Source organism: Saimiri boliviensis, chromosome 9 (genome assembly GCF_048565385.1).
Source record: "Saimiri boliviensis isolate mSaiBol1 chromosome 9, mSaiBol1.pri, whole genome shotgun sequence".
NCBI classification, from domain to species: domain Eukaryota; kingdom Metazoa; phylum Chordata; class Mammalia; order Primates; family Cebidae; genus Saimiri; species Saimiri boliviensis.
In genome coordinates this window covers 122,476,558-122,490,647 of record NC_133457.1, presented here as the reverse complement: position 1 = coordinate 122,490,647, position 14,090 = coordinate 122,476,558, and the positions used below count along the sequence as shown (strand labels likewise).

The following is a 14,090-nucleotide window of genomic DNA, read 5'->3' as shown; positions in this document are numbered from 1 at the left end:
AGTCATTTGTGGGAGGTAAAAATTAAAACAACTTAACTCATGGAGATAGAGAGTAGGGGAGTGGGGGAAAAGTGGGGATGGTTAATGGGTATGAAACTGTAGTTGGATAAAATGAATAAGCTAGGGTTTGCTAGCACAACAGGATGACTACACTCAACAATCGCTTCTAGTGCATTTGAAAATTAGGAATATGATCAGAATGTTTGTAACACAAAGAAATGATAAAATGCTTGAGGTGACGGATGTGCCGTTTACGCTGATGTGATTACTACACACTGTGTGCCTCTATCCAAATTCCCACATACCTCATAAGTATATACATCTACCATGTGCCCATAAAAAGTAAAAATAAAAATAAAATTTTAAGTGATTTTTAGAAGCTCTTTCTTCTTTTAAAAAAAATTTGAGATATTTATTCCGCCTTTTAAAAATTCTGCCTTTCCAACAACATAGAGGGACCCGGAGGATGTTATTCTCAGTGTTATTTCACTGAGTGCTGGGAACAAAGGAAGCGAGAGGAAATTTTGGGAGGTGAATATGTCTATGGCCTTAATGGTGGTGACGGTCTCACAGGTACGTACTTATCCCTAACGTCATAGAGTGTATGTTAAATATATACAGCTTTTTACGAGACTTGCTTTTAAGTGCCAGGCAGAGAAAGAAAAATAGTATCTGACCTTGCTTCTACGTGGAATATAAAGCAGTCAAACACATAGAAGCGGAGAGTATGGTGGTGATCACCAGGGAGGGAGGGGGCAAACGCGGAAGGTGAGGGTCAAAGGGAACAAGGTTTCAGTTATGTGAGATGACTAAATTCTGGAGGCCTAGAGTACAGTGGAGTGTCTGTATTGCATACCTAACATTTTCTTTCTTTTGTTTTTTGAGACAAGAGTGTCACCCTGTCACCCAGGCTGGAGTGCAATGGTGCGATCTCAGCTCACTGCGACCTCCACCTCCTGGGTTTAAACAATTCTCCTGGGATTACAGGTGCCCGCCACCACACCCAGCTAATTTTTTGTATTTTAGTAGAATAGGGTTTCACCATGCTGGCCAGGCTGGTCTCAGACTTGACCTCAGGTGATCCACCCGCCTCAGCCTCCCAAAGTGCTGGGATTACAGGCATGAGCCATTGCACCCAGCCCACGTGCTTAAAATTTTCTAAGGGAGTAGATCATATGTTAAGTTTTCTGGCCACAGATAATAATAATAAAGGAGGCAAGAGGAAACTTTGGGAGGTAAATATGTCTATGGCCTTTACGGTGGTGATGGTCTCACAGGTACATACTTATCCCTAAAGTCACAGAGTATATGTTAAATATATACAGTATTTTACGGGACTCGCTTTTAAGTGCTGAGAATTTCAGTCTTCAGTTGAGCACAAGAGGAAGCACACACCTCATCATGTGCCCTTTAGGCAGACCCCACTTCTTCCTCTCTAGGAGGGGTTTTCTCAAGACCAGACTCTGAAGATGAAGCCTTCCCAGAGGAGGAGAATTATTCCTTTCACTCAGGATCTCTAACCCATCTCTTACCATTCCCAAAGGAGGGGACACTTTTGGAATTTTAGAGCCTATGGCGCTTCCAGGATTATCTAATCCAGCCACATCAAATACAGTATGGTGCCCCTCCCTCCTTCCTACATTCAGGGTGGACAGTGCGGCCTGGCCCCAGCACTTGTCCTTGCTGTGTTGGGCAGCTGAAGCCAGCTTTACCTGGACTTCCAAGGCAATCATTCCCAGTAAGATTTAGCACCTGAGATAAAACCAACTTGCTACCCCCTTGTTCTAAAGATCACAGAGCAAGAAAAGTTTACCAGCTAATGAGCAAGATGGGAACAGTCCCAGCTCTCACCAGAGCCCAGCCAATCACTCGAAACACCAAATCCCAGCTGCTCCCATTCACATCAGGGTGCTCTAGGCGTGTATGTGCAGACACAGACGCAGGTGCACGCAGACAAAAATATGAGTGCATTCATGTGCCCAGCCTTGCCTGCTTGCCCGTCTGCTAACAAGCGTTCTGGCTGTGTCCAATCTCGTCCTTCCCTTCCTCCTACCTCTGAGAGGTTTTGCCTTTACTAGACTGTTCTATAGTCTTTTGTGTGCTGCATAATTAAGATAATTGGGGAGAAAACAATGACAAACACCAAACAGCCAGATTGCAATGAAAAAAAAGCTATGAGAGAAGAAGACATTATCCCTCCCAGGTGTCAGGGAAATCGTATTCAACAGTTACTCACTTGTCCAGCAAATACTGACTGAGTCCCCATCACATCCCGAGTTTCATTCAGGGCTGTAAGATTGGGGGAGAATAAGACAGTGGCCCCCTTGCCCTCAAACGGGGCTGACATTTCAGTGTGAGAGACGGGTATAAATAGGAAAATACATACATGAGTGAAGTGATTTTAGATAAAAGCGCAATAAAGGAAAAGGAATAGAGTGGTATGATGAGTCACAGGCGAAGGATAGGAGGCGGCCTGTGAGACAGACCTGGGAGACAAGAAATATTCAGCCCGGGGCACATCTGAGAGCAAGGGGCACAAGACAGACGGTAGGGTGAGTGCCAAGGCGCTGAGGTGGGCACTCCTCCAGGTGATGGAGAAACCAGCAGAAGGCTCATGAGTTGTCAGGGTCACCACAAAATGGGCAGAGTCCAGAGAGAAGCCAGGCGGCATGCTGGGGACAGGTGACACACGGCTTAGGCCACAGGAGAAGTTTTGTTCCAAGTGGCATAGGACTTGTCTCCGTAGAGAAAGCCACTGAGAAAAGCAGCAAGGGCAGAGTAGAAGGAGGGACCTGTCATGGTGTCTGAAGAAGAGGGCCGCTGGCGTTACTGCAGGATGGAAGGAAAGCGGATGACAAAGGAAGCAGCCATCGCAGAGGACTGTTATGGAGCCTGCTTCGGTTTCACAGGGTTTGAGCAGAGAGCTTGAGTTCTCAGGGTGTTTTCTGCTTGCTGCTCTGAGTCTGGGGCTCGTAAAGCTGCTCTGGGACTGGACCACCTGGGTCCTGTCCCAAGAGGGTGATGTGTGCCTTCTATGCAGGTTACTAACCCATGTGAATGAGCATGGTGCATGTGTGCATACTCGGAGAAGCACCAGTCTGCGTGTGTCTTTCCCCAATCCTACGTGGGAAAAAACAGATCTGGGTCTCCCAACTCCCTTCAAGAAGTGATCTCCACGCTCCCAAACCTCAGCAGCAGGGTCCCTATGACACTTTTTGGTGAATCTTTGTCTCACATTGTAGTGGATTTAGCTTAGCTCTCTGGACTCTAAGATCTTCAAAAGTGAGAGCTGCCCTTTTTCCATGGCTAGATCTTTCTAGCACCCTCAGCGAAGCATGACTGACCCCCCAGGCTGCAGGAGTTTCTACCACCCCTTCCCATGCCACCACAGTCACTCCTTGCCACCTGAACAGGACAATGCCCTGTGACAACGGGTTTATACATCAGGCTTTCTACCAGACTGTGCACTCCTTGAAGAAGTAGATGAAAATTTCACTTTCTTAGCCCAGCTAGTAGGTACTTGGTAAGCAATTGTCCAGTGGAGTTTCTCAGCTATTTTGGGAGAGAAAAAATTGCTTGTGGCTTTTTCAAAGAGTTTGGCACAGTAGGAAGTAGCAGGGCAGTAATTCCCTCTCCAAGACCATGCTGGCCAAAGCCTCCTCCTGCCCTGTCCTTGACCTCCTGGAGTTCAGCTTGATGGGTCGCCAGCCCCCTACCCCCATTTGCCCTTCATAGGGTGTGCTGATGAGCCCCCAGGACCATCAAACATGTCCGTCCAGCCTTGCAATTGGCTCCTGGCAGCGGGACACCCAGGCTGCCAGGGCAGCATCCAGCATGAATAAGCACTTGGCCCTGTGTGCCTCGGCACTCACTCCCCGGGTGAAGCAATCCAACGCTCCTGCCAAACCTCCCGCTCCCTTGCGGAGGCTCTCCCAGGAAGATGAGCCCAGCCCAGGGAGGAGGGCCAAACAGAAATCAGACCCTGACCTTCTCAAAAGTCAGGCAAGGGGTCTGGAGCAGGCTTAAGATCTTTTTGGCTTCTTCCTATTCTCTCCAGGTCCAGTTCCACAGGATTTGGCTCTGTTGGGAAGAACACAGCACAAGCGGGCTGAGGGCCAACGCACGTGTGCTCGGCAGCCAGGGTGGTGGGAAAATCAGGTGGGTGCTGAGCTCGGGAACAGGGTGTGCAGGAGACACTGCTCAGGTGGGAAAGAGTGAGCTGTTGAGTGTGTTGGGCTGAGGATGGTGGCTGTGGCAAAGGGGGATTTTGGCCAAGTTGTACAGTCCACAGCTGGCCAAAATCCAGTTCCCCTTCTCCTTCACCCCTGCTGCAGGCAAAGCCTTCTCCACCATCAGAGGAATCTTTTTTAAACAAAAAGTTCCACCCACACATCCCTACTCTAGCTGGAACCCTGTAGTAGCCCCGTCACTCCTGGGACAAGGTAATGTCCTCCACCTACCAGGGCCCATGTGGGCCGGCCTCTGCCCACCTCCTCAGCCCCTTCCCAAGCCCCATTTCTGGTTGCTGGCCTTTCAGTTCCTTGGATGCTGGCCCACGTCAGGGGCCCCTGGGGAGCTGCACTCATGGCCCAAAGTGCTCTTTCCATGCCCTACTGCCTCCTACTCAACCTTCAGTTATGTCCTCAGGGAAGCCTCGGGAGCCTTCGCGCCTGCTCCGACCAGCTCAGATTCCCCGGTGCTCATCACAACTGCAATTAAAAAATTAAATGTATCATTACTTGCTTAACGTTGCCATCCCCATAAGTACAGGGACTTTCTACCCTATTCCCCAGCTCCGAGCCCACTGACCGGCACGCATGGATGGATGTGTGCACCCTCCAGTCAAACTGAAGGCCTCCAGGCTCTCTATGCTTTGCTTATGCTGTTCCTCAGCCAGGAATTCCCTTCCTCCTCTTGATCCACAAACCCAAAATCCATCTGTCCACCTACTCGCTGCCTCCTCAACAAAGGCCTCTGGAACCCCGAACCCCCTGCGAGTTGTGATCTCTCCGCTCCCGAGCCTCAGCAGCAAGGCCCCCATGACACTTTCAGGTGACTCTCTGCCTGTCTCACGTTGTAGTGGATTTAGCTTAGCTCTCTGGACTCCTAAGTTCTTCAAAAGTGAGAGCTGCACTTTTTTCTCATTGCTAGCTCTTTCTAGCACCTAAACTGGTGCCTGGCAAACGGCAATGACTAACGACTATTATGATTGATCAGGCAATTGACCAGTGAAACCTCCAAGCTGGGTTGTGAGGGAAGTGCTGTCATTACAAACATGACTTAGCTGATGAGGAAAGGAGGTGGATAGCAGTGAAGCAGCTTGCCCCAAACCACTTGGTCAGAGATCGGCAAAGACAACCTGTGGTCGAGGCTACCTGGCCCCACAGCAGCATATTCAACCATTCAGCTAAGCCTCGCCTTCGGCAGACACCTTCCCCTCGCACGGCCAGACAGAGGGGCTGGGCAGCCACCTCCCACCGGTCTCCTGAAGGCTCAGTGTTCCCTCACGGAGAACATCCCCCAACACATGGGGCTCGGTTTGCACCAGTATTTGAGGCCAACTCTACTCACTCTAAGAGCACAAACCCCAAACAATCTTAGGTACAACTACCACAAATCTTCATGAAGGACTTCTCAAAACAGTGCTCTCCTCAGAAAGTCCACGCTCAGGAGCCAGTGTTGAAAGCCGTCTCTCATTGACCTGGCAGCGATTCACCTGACCAGCCTGCAGAACTCAGGTGGAATCTTGGCTCGGTATCTCACCAGTGGAGGCCAAGTTACTTTACCTTTCTAAGCCTCAAGGTTTTTATCTGTCAAGTCAGGGCAACAAGAACCCCTGACATGTGGGAGAATTAAGTACAAGACGCTCAGCAAAGGGTCGGGTGTATCATAAACACCCGGTCAACGCTCACGGTAGCATCACTGCGGTTAGGATGAGTCCCCTCAAAGGTCTGCAGTCCTAGGGCATCTCAGCAGGAGGGTGCCCAGGGAAAGGGCCATGTCCTTCTCTCCAGAGATGGGTGCTAGAGCCTCAGGAGGGGTTATCCCAGGAGATGGAAGCCATGTGGCTTGCTGGGAATACACGGATCACGGTGGCAGGTCACGCACACATCAACACACCCCCTCCAGCCTCACGCATCCACCTCCACACCAGCCCCCTAGCATCCTCATCCATGCCAGGAGAACAAGTGTGTGTGTGTCCCAGCCCATGTGCACCAGGATCATGGGCCTCTCTGGGGGCCCAGCCACTATCAGCCGGGTACCCCTGCCCTGCCGGAAACCCATGGACAGCTGGAGGCTGTGCTCATGGGTCTCCCATCTGGGCAGGCAGGCCAAGTGTATTTGCATATAATTTGCATGTGTTGACACAGCCGTTCTCATCTCTGCACGGAGCGCTTCCAAGCTAACCTGTTATTATTGCTCCTCTGAAGCTGGCTCTGCCTGCCCGCCCACAGCCAGTGAGTACTATGCAGAGAGACAGGCCGGGAGCTGACTGAGAGCTTGGGCGCATCACGCCAACCTCTCTGGGCCCCAGTTTCTCTCCTGGACAACAAACAACTACACACCTCCGTGGGGCAGACTCAAGAAGAGCGCCTTGCCCACAAAATGTGAGCGTGTGCTGGTGTGGAGCACCGGCCATAGTGGGCTGTTTGTTGTTCTCAGAAGATCAGGAACTAACCTGGATGGAGAAGTTTGCCTCTGTGTTCTTCCCAGAGGATGGTTCTGAGTCTCATGCGGCGGGCGCCCTATGCTATGGTTACTAGTCATGGCAAATATATAAAAATACAGGATTGCCCAGTTAAATTTGAATTTCAAAGAAATAATAAATCTTTCGGTGTAAGTCCATCCTGTGCAGTCTTTGGGACACGCTTACACTAACAAAGTATTCATTGTTCACCTGAAATTCACATTTTAACTGGGCATCCTGTATTTTATCTGACAACCCTACCTGTGACCTGAGGCCCACTGGTTTCCATTACAACATATATCCTGTTTTCTCACAGTTTTTACCTAAACTCAACGAAACATGGTCTCTATTTCCTAAACCTGCAGCTTCCCAATTGAGGATAGGGAGGGCAGAGGTTACATGTGAGGAAAATTGAGACTTGCTGAGAGGAGAGAGGGAGGGAAGGGGAGAGAGAGAACATGTGTTTCCTAATTTAGGTAAAAATCTAAAATCTGTTCCTCTTTGGTTTCTGTGAGGACCCTGGTGGTTACCATTGTGAACGTGAGGCCACGTTTCCTGTGGCAAAGGGTATGTGTGTTTTTATCAACAGAGCCCGTTTCTAGGGCTCCTCTCAGGATGTGAGGCCCGTGACAGGCCACAGAGGAAGAGGCGGGCCGCGGCAGGGCGCAGGAGGCTGCCCTGGCCCCGGCATTGGATGGGGGTCCAGCCATTGGGGCTCCCTGGAGAGCCCCAACCTTGTGTGGGACGAGAACCCCCGCTCAAGCCCTCAGCTTAGCTTCCCCTATGCACACCGGCCAGCTGGAACATTCCACAAAGAAAGGCTGTGGAGACGGCCTTGCCTGATTCCCGGGGGCCCTGAGAGAAAGTTCCAGCCCCGCCATCCACACAGCGCCAACATCACAGACACAAGGCATGTGTCGGGGGCCCTGCGGAGGGCGTCCGCTCTCCACACAGGGGCTCTGCAGCCTCTGCCTCCAACAGGCTGAGCCCAGGCTTTTGGCACTCACCCAGGAGAGAACCATTTTCCTTCAAGATATTTTTTTGGAGGAGGGAGATCTCATTTCATTGTAAGATCAATGGATATATTACGAAGTGTAAGGTTAATGTTTTATATTTTTAAGATGCAATGCAAAAAGCAAAATGAAATTTGTGAGGCTCCATTTCCTCCTCCATAAAATGGTATTGGGGAGGGCACCTACCTCATGGGGCCATTACAGAGATTAGACAAAGAGACGCAAGGAAAGGCCATCTTCGGCCCAGCTCCAGCCACAGTCACACTTTCTTCCCCCGTTACTGCCCTGGAAAGCAAGGCTCCAGTGCTCTGCCACAGAGACTGAGATGCCCAAGGACTGAGATCCCTTTATCGCGTCTGGCTCATCAGACATCCACATGCAGCAAGAAACTGCACAGCAGCAAAAAGAGCCTAGGTTTTGAGCATCAAAAGAAGCTGCTTAATCTTCAGTTGACTTTCTGATGGCACCTCTGGTCCAGTCTCAAACAGAGGATGGGGTCTGAGAGCCCCTTACCTTGTCTGACCCATCAAGATGGGCACCCATCCTGTACACCTGTGGCCACAGACAAGGCCAGCCTGGAAGTGATGGAGACCCTCATTACCAATGCAGACACCATCCCCTGGCTCTGCCGCCTCTCATGGCCTCTGGCCAGGGCTGAACTCGGGTGTTCTCAGCCCAGAACGCTGCAACTGCACCTTCTTTTCAAGGCTCAAGATGCTCTGGGGAAGGATGTGGTAAGCTGTGTCCAAGGTGCAGGGGTGTGGTCAGGAGGGCAGAACTCACACCAGGTATGTGGATCTGACATGGGAGGCTGCAGGGCCTCTGAATGGGTGAGAGGATTGAATTGAGCCTCAGGACATGAAACCCAAGGTCAGTGCCCTGTTTGTTCTCACACTCTGTTCTAACTCGTCTTCAGAACATCAGAAATGTAGCAGTGGTGATGTTTCCCGAGGACTGAACGTGGACTCTGCCATTGGTCCTCAGAGCTCATGCACACCCCGTGGATTCCCTCCTCAACAGAGAGGCCAGCCCCATGCCACACGCCATCATGGAAACCCTCCCAGCCTATTCTGATGAGACTGTCCGTGCTCTGTCTTGGACGGGCCAACCACAAATGACTTAGGAACTAAAATGAAGGCTGTACATTGGCCTTGACCGATGGCACTGAACAATTCACGTCAATGGCTCTGTCAGGCTCTAGGTAAATAGGAGAATAGTCTCAAAACTTTCAGAATATAAGGGACGTCGCTTCTAATTAGGGTCCATGATGTAGTCACACTTTCCCACTGATCTAATAATTGGTGCAAACATACAAAAACAGCTGTCTCAACAGTGTGCTGCTCCACGGCCTTGGATTTCTTACTCTCGCCTGTTAATACCCCGTTACCCCCTCAGAAAGCAAGGCTCCATGCATACGATAATGCCTGCATTTCAGCCACTCTTCAGATTTACAGCCTCGCCTCTGAAATACTAACAGGTTTTTTTCGGTGGAATTAGCCTCACACACAATTCCAGCCAATATCTGATCAACCCCAGTCACGTAATTAGTTCTTGCTAACATATTACACTTTGCCTAAACTATATTGGAAGAAGTTCTCCAGGTATGAAATCTGATTTGTCAAAATCAGCCTTGGTTGGAGATGAGGGGGCCTCATTCTTCTTCCTCGGGGTGGGAGAGCTGCCCTCAAAGCATTTTCTTTAAATTCTAAGCCATGATCCAACATCTTTTTGTCTTTTCCCAATGTCAGCTGTATAGCTTTTCCTTTAAAAAAAAAAAAAAAAAAAAAAAAAAAAAAAACAAAGCATAACAATTGCAATTCTCGCTTGGCCAGTAGCCAGACATCCGAGGGCCGGGGTGAGGAGATTAACGGATACACCCGGAGGGAACAAGGTCAGAGAGCAGAACATTCTGGACACATGTTTGTGTCGAAGACCAGACCCCAAAGGACTGAAGAGCTCCCATTCAGAAGGGCTGGCACCTCCAGCTGGAGTGACACGCGAGGGCCCTTCAGAGCCTGTGCATGGAACATGCCTGCGACATTAATTAATGCCAGGCAAAATGTAACAGCAGATCTTGGAAACTAAAAATAGATCTTTACTAACTGATTCATCCCCTTACTGCACAGAATTTAGAGCTTTTTATCTGCTTCTCTTCTACATGTACATTACATTATGGTCTTTTTCCCCCTCTTCTCCGTCTTTGTTGTTCTTTCTTTCTCGTCTCCTTCTTGGTGAAAGGTCTAAACCTTCCAGAAGCGATGTCCCCACTCGGCTTCCCTCCGACCCAGAGACATGCTGGATAAGCAAGGAGATCAGTCCTTCTCCTGCTCCCATGGTTGTCAGCCATGTAATTTGCACTTCGTATTTTCCACACCAATGTCCCTGCCTGTTGCATTCCACAGAGAACTCTGCAGCTTCGTTTCCTATTACAGTCCCTTCTATTTTAGACTTTGTTGATTTCTACTAGGAAGGAAACCTATTTTATACAGATTAGCTGGACAGCTGAGTCTGATTGCTTCTGATTACCGGGCTTGGGGCCACTAGGGAAAAAGTCTTCCCAAAGCCCCTTGGATGAAGGACCATTCCATATGGCCCCAAAAGTGTGGGTCACTACTCACTCTAGAGAGGAAGGGCCAGCAGCCCCAGCTGGAAATCAACAGGTCAAGTCAAAGGCAGGACAGCACCTTCATCCACATCAGAGGTTTACAAGGCTGTGCTGAAAGGTGGGGAGGAGGGGCTAGAAGCCCCTTGGTTCGCAAGATCTCACGGGGACCTGAGTGGGGCTCGTGTCAGAGATAACTGCGTGTGCTTGGAAGGAATCATCCATCATGCTTGCCTGATAGAATCACTCGGGAGGCAACAGACCAGGCTCAATGATTAAGATCCCTTCATCTGGCCTTGCATCCCAGACCTCCAGGTGCACAAAGAAATCACAAAGTCCTCTCTCACCTTTAAGTGCTCAGTCCACAGGCAGGTGGGGTCTGCCGCTCTCTCCCGAAAACCGGTGGCTCCGATGAGGCAGGAGCATTCTCCCTGCTCGTCCCATCTCTGCCTCTGCTTCTCTTTATGCCTTCTCTAGAGAAAAACCGAGTGCTGGAAATTTAAAAAAAGAAAAATTGTGTGTGTGGAGGGTGGTGGGTGTTCAGGGCGCTGGGGCGGTGGGGGTGGGAGAGGGACACCGGGGGTAGGTGTGCAGCCTGCCCTGGTGTGAGCTCGGGTTTAATGGCCGACGCTGGTGGTAGGGTTTGCCTGCTGAAGCTCAGTGCCACAGCAGCTCTGTGTGTGGGCGGCGGCAGCTACACGGCTGGGTTTCAAACCATTACACTGAACATTTGCAAACAGATAAAAAAACAAAACCATCCGGTACAAATGGAAACTTCTGTTCTCCTTTCTCTTTCTGCACTCTTTCCCCTTGCACCTCTCCTCTTGGGTTGAGGAGGAGGAGGGTGAAGGTGGGCATTTCGCTCTCTGAGCTGGCCCCCTCTTTTCTGATCACACCACTTCCATGGCTACTGACCTGGACAGGGAGGTCAGGTCTTCCAAACAGACTCCCCTGGTTTTGGGAATGTCCAGGAATGTGAGAAGGATTTTCTTGCCTCCAGGATCTTGCTCAGAATCCAGCCACTGAGAGCCACCAAACCAAAAGAGGGTGTGGGCTTTCATAGCTGACAATCTTTCACCCTTCCTAGTTTCAAAGCCACCTTAGAAATGGCCAAACACAAAGCGGGGCAAGGTGTACCTTCACATCTAGGTGACACTCTTCCCACAGAACATTATGCACACCGTGGAATGTGATACTCCATGAAAAGAAAAGAAGTCGTGTGGTCAAATTACTTTGGGAAATGTTGTATCCTATACTGCTCTGGAATAAACATAGAGCACGTTACCAGGTAAATGCTCTGAGAAGTCCTGCAATAAAGAATCTTATTTTACTTTGTTTAACCAACATTTTCAAAGTGTGTAAGACCTTAACGGACCCGTCCTCTCCCTTAACAATGAAAATCACACACACACACACACACACACACACACACACACACACACACACACATACACACACACATATACACACAATCTTTCGTCCCTCAGCCCAATGTTAACATGACCTGATTCAATTATTTCAGCCGGAGAGTGAGATTGGGCAGAAAAAGATACATAAAGGGAATGGGGCAGGTCAAAGTTTACCCTTTAAGGACACTATCAGCTTTAACCAAGTGTGTGACACTATCACACTATTAACCAAGGGGACTCAAATGGTTTTCAATGAATATGAGACTGTGGTTCTGGTTCATAAACAGAGTGTGAATGGGACCACACCCTGATGACCTATGGGAACTGTGGGTCCCTGTCAGCACATCTTCTCTCACACCCTCTAAGTACACTACTCGCTTCTCCCGTCCAGGCATCGGGGCAGCCTGTGGCCAGGCAACAGGAACGAGGACTGGGGGACAAATTCCCCTTCAGACAGTCTACTGGACACTATAAAAATCAAATGAGATATCCTCTAGGATATGAAACTCAGGAAGCAGAAGAACAGAAGCCTGAAACACATCAACTCCAGGAGACACATTTGCTGAATAGAGGCACTTATGTGGGCAGTGACTGTGCCAGGAGGAGAGGCGGGGAAGCTGACACGGGGGTAGAAAAGAATGGTGCCTCTGCTGGGCTTGGGGGTTTCTATGAGTCATCAGTTTAGCAAGAGAAGAGGCTGACAGACCCTCCCCAGTATGCCATCTGTGGGGCCTCAGGCAAGCCCTTCCCGTCACCACCTCCTCATCTGAAAATGGGTTAAGTCAACTCTTCTCAACCAAGAGTGGTTTTCCCCCACCTCTGGGGGGAACACTGGATAATGTCTGAGGATATTTTTGGTTGTCACAAGTAGGGCAGGGTGCTAAGCCTCTAGCAGGTAGAAGCCAGGGATGCTGCTGAGCACCCTACAATGCCCAGGATGCCCCCACCATGGAGATCCAGGCTTCAATGTCAGTAGTGCAGAAGGTGAAGAATCCCAGCCTCAGCAGCCCCTCTGCCCTCCCTCTGCGGGGCTCAACTGAGACAATGCCTGTGAGAAATCTGTGCACATCGAAGGCAATTATGTTCTACTGTGTGTGGTAAGAAAGTGACTGTCATATCATTTAAATGGCATTTAATTTCTTGTTGGGTGACAAGATGGAAACAGATGGAAGGTAGAGTAAAAACTGCTTCAGACCAAAAAAAAAAGAGAAAGCTGGCCTGCCTTACAAACACTCCAAATTACAAGGGAAGGAAGGAAGGAAGGAAGGAAGGAAGGAAGGAAGGAAGGAAGGAAGGAAGGAAGGAAGGAAGGAAGGAAAAAAGGAAGGAAGGAAATGCCTCATTTTGCTTAAGTATATCAGACAACTTGAACTCTGTGTGAACAGAGTGAAATGGGCATAGAAAGGCTTTAAAAAGCTTGCAAGCCCTCGGTGGATAATCACTGGTAATTAGAGCATTTTATAGAATCCATTAAAGAGGCTTTAAACAAAGCTGAAAATTATTTGTTGACCTTCACTCTAAAGGAGGCTGACGGTCATGCTGACAACAGTAATGCGTCCAGCCTGGTTGGGGATTTTTTAAAGAAATCCTCAGCCAGACTTGCAATATAATCCTCAGCACACAGTGAATTATTAGAAGCAAAGTAAAGGAGAAAGTGAAGTTAAAGTTCAGACTGATGCTCGGACTGACCATCCGGCCATTAAGAAGAAAATCTGGCCATATTTTGATCAGGCAAACCATCCTCCTTCCCAGGAGGACCCCGAAGGTACAACTCTGAGTCCATAGGCCCAGAGTTGTGGTTTTTTTCTTCCTTGGTAGAGAAGTCCCAGGTGGGTGTGAACGCTGAAGAATCAGGTAAGTCCCAGGTGGGTGTGAACTCTGAAGAATCAGGCAGTCCCAGGTCTGCCATGGCTGGAGCGAGGCAAGCCCCAGCCCAGGAGGGAAGGGAGAGAGGCTTCTGTGAGGAACAAGGACACGGATCACTGTTCTCCCAATGAAGCTTTCAAGAAAGGGACAATCAGCCAATTTTCTGACATGGACTCTGAATGGGACTCCTGCTAGCCAGTTCCATCAGCATCCTCTGAGCATCAGCACAAAGACCAATCCCAGCCTGCTAGTCCCCACTTTCCCATGTCTTTCCCACCTGCCTACTCACTCACCAGAACAAGCAATGGTTGTATATTTGAGCACTTTTCCAGGCCCTAGGAGCAAAATGGTAAAGAAAAAAACAAAAGCAGGGACAGATGCAGTGGCTCACACCTATAATCTAAGTACTTTGGGAGGCCCCGGTGGGAGAATCATTTGGAGCCAGGAGTTGAAGTCCAGCTTGAGCAACAGAGTGAGACCCCCATCTCTACAAAAATTAAAAAGGTAGCCAG

The 14,090-nt window shown here is 49.5% G+C and overlaps 1 protein-coding gene across 2 annotated transcripts in view; it reads right to left on the bottom strand.

Annotated features, from left to right (window-relative positions):
* The window catches only part of ZNF831 (zinc finger protein 831), a 111,129-nt gene extending 100,209 nt beyond the window's left edge, over nucleotides 1–10,920 (bottom strand). For both annotated transcript variants that reach the window (XM_074406720.1, XM_003932641.3), the window contains exon 1: nucleotides 10,651–10,920. The gene's annotated coding sequence lies outside the window, so the exon portion shown is untranslated. The remainder of the gene's footprint in view (nucleotides 1–10,650) is intronic.
* Between the last annotated feature and the right edge of the window lie 3,170 nt (nucleotides 10,921–14,090).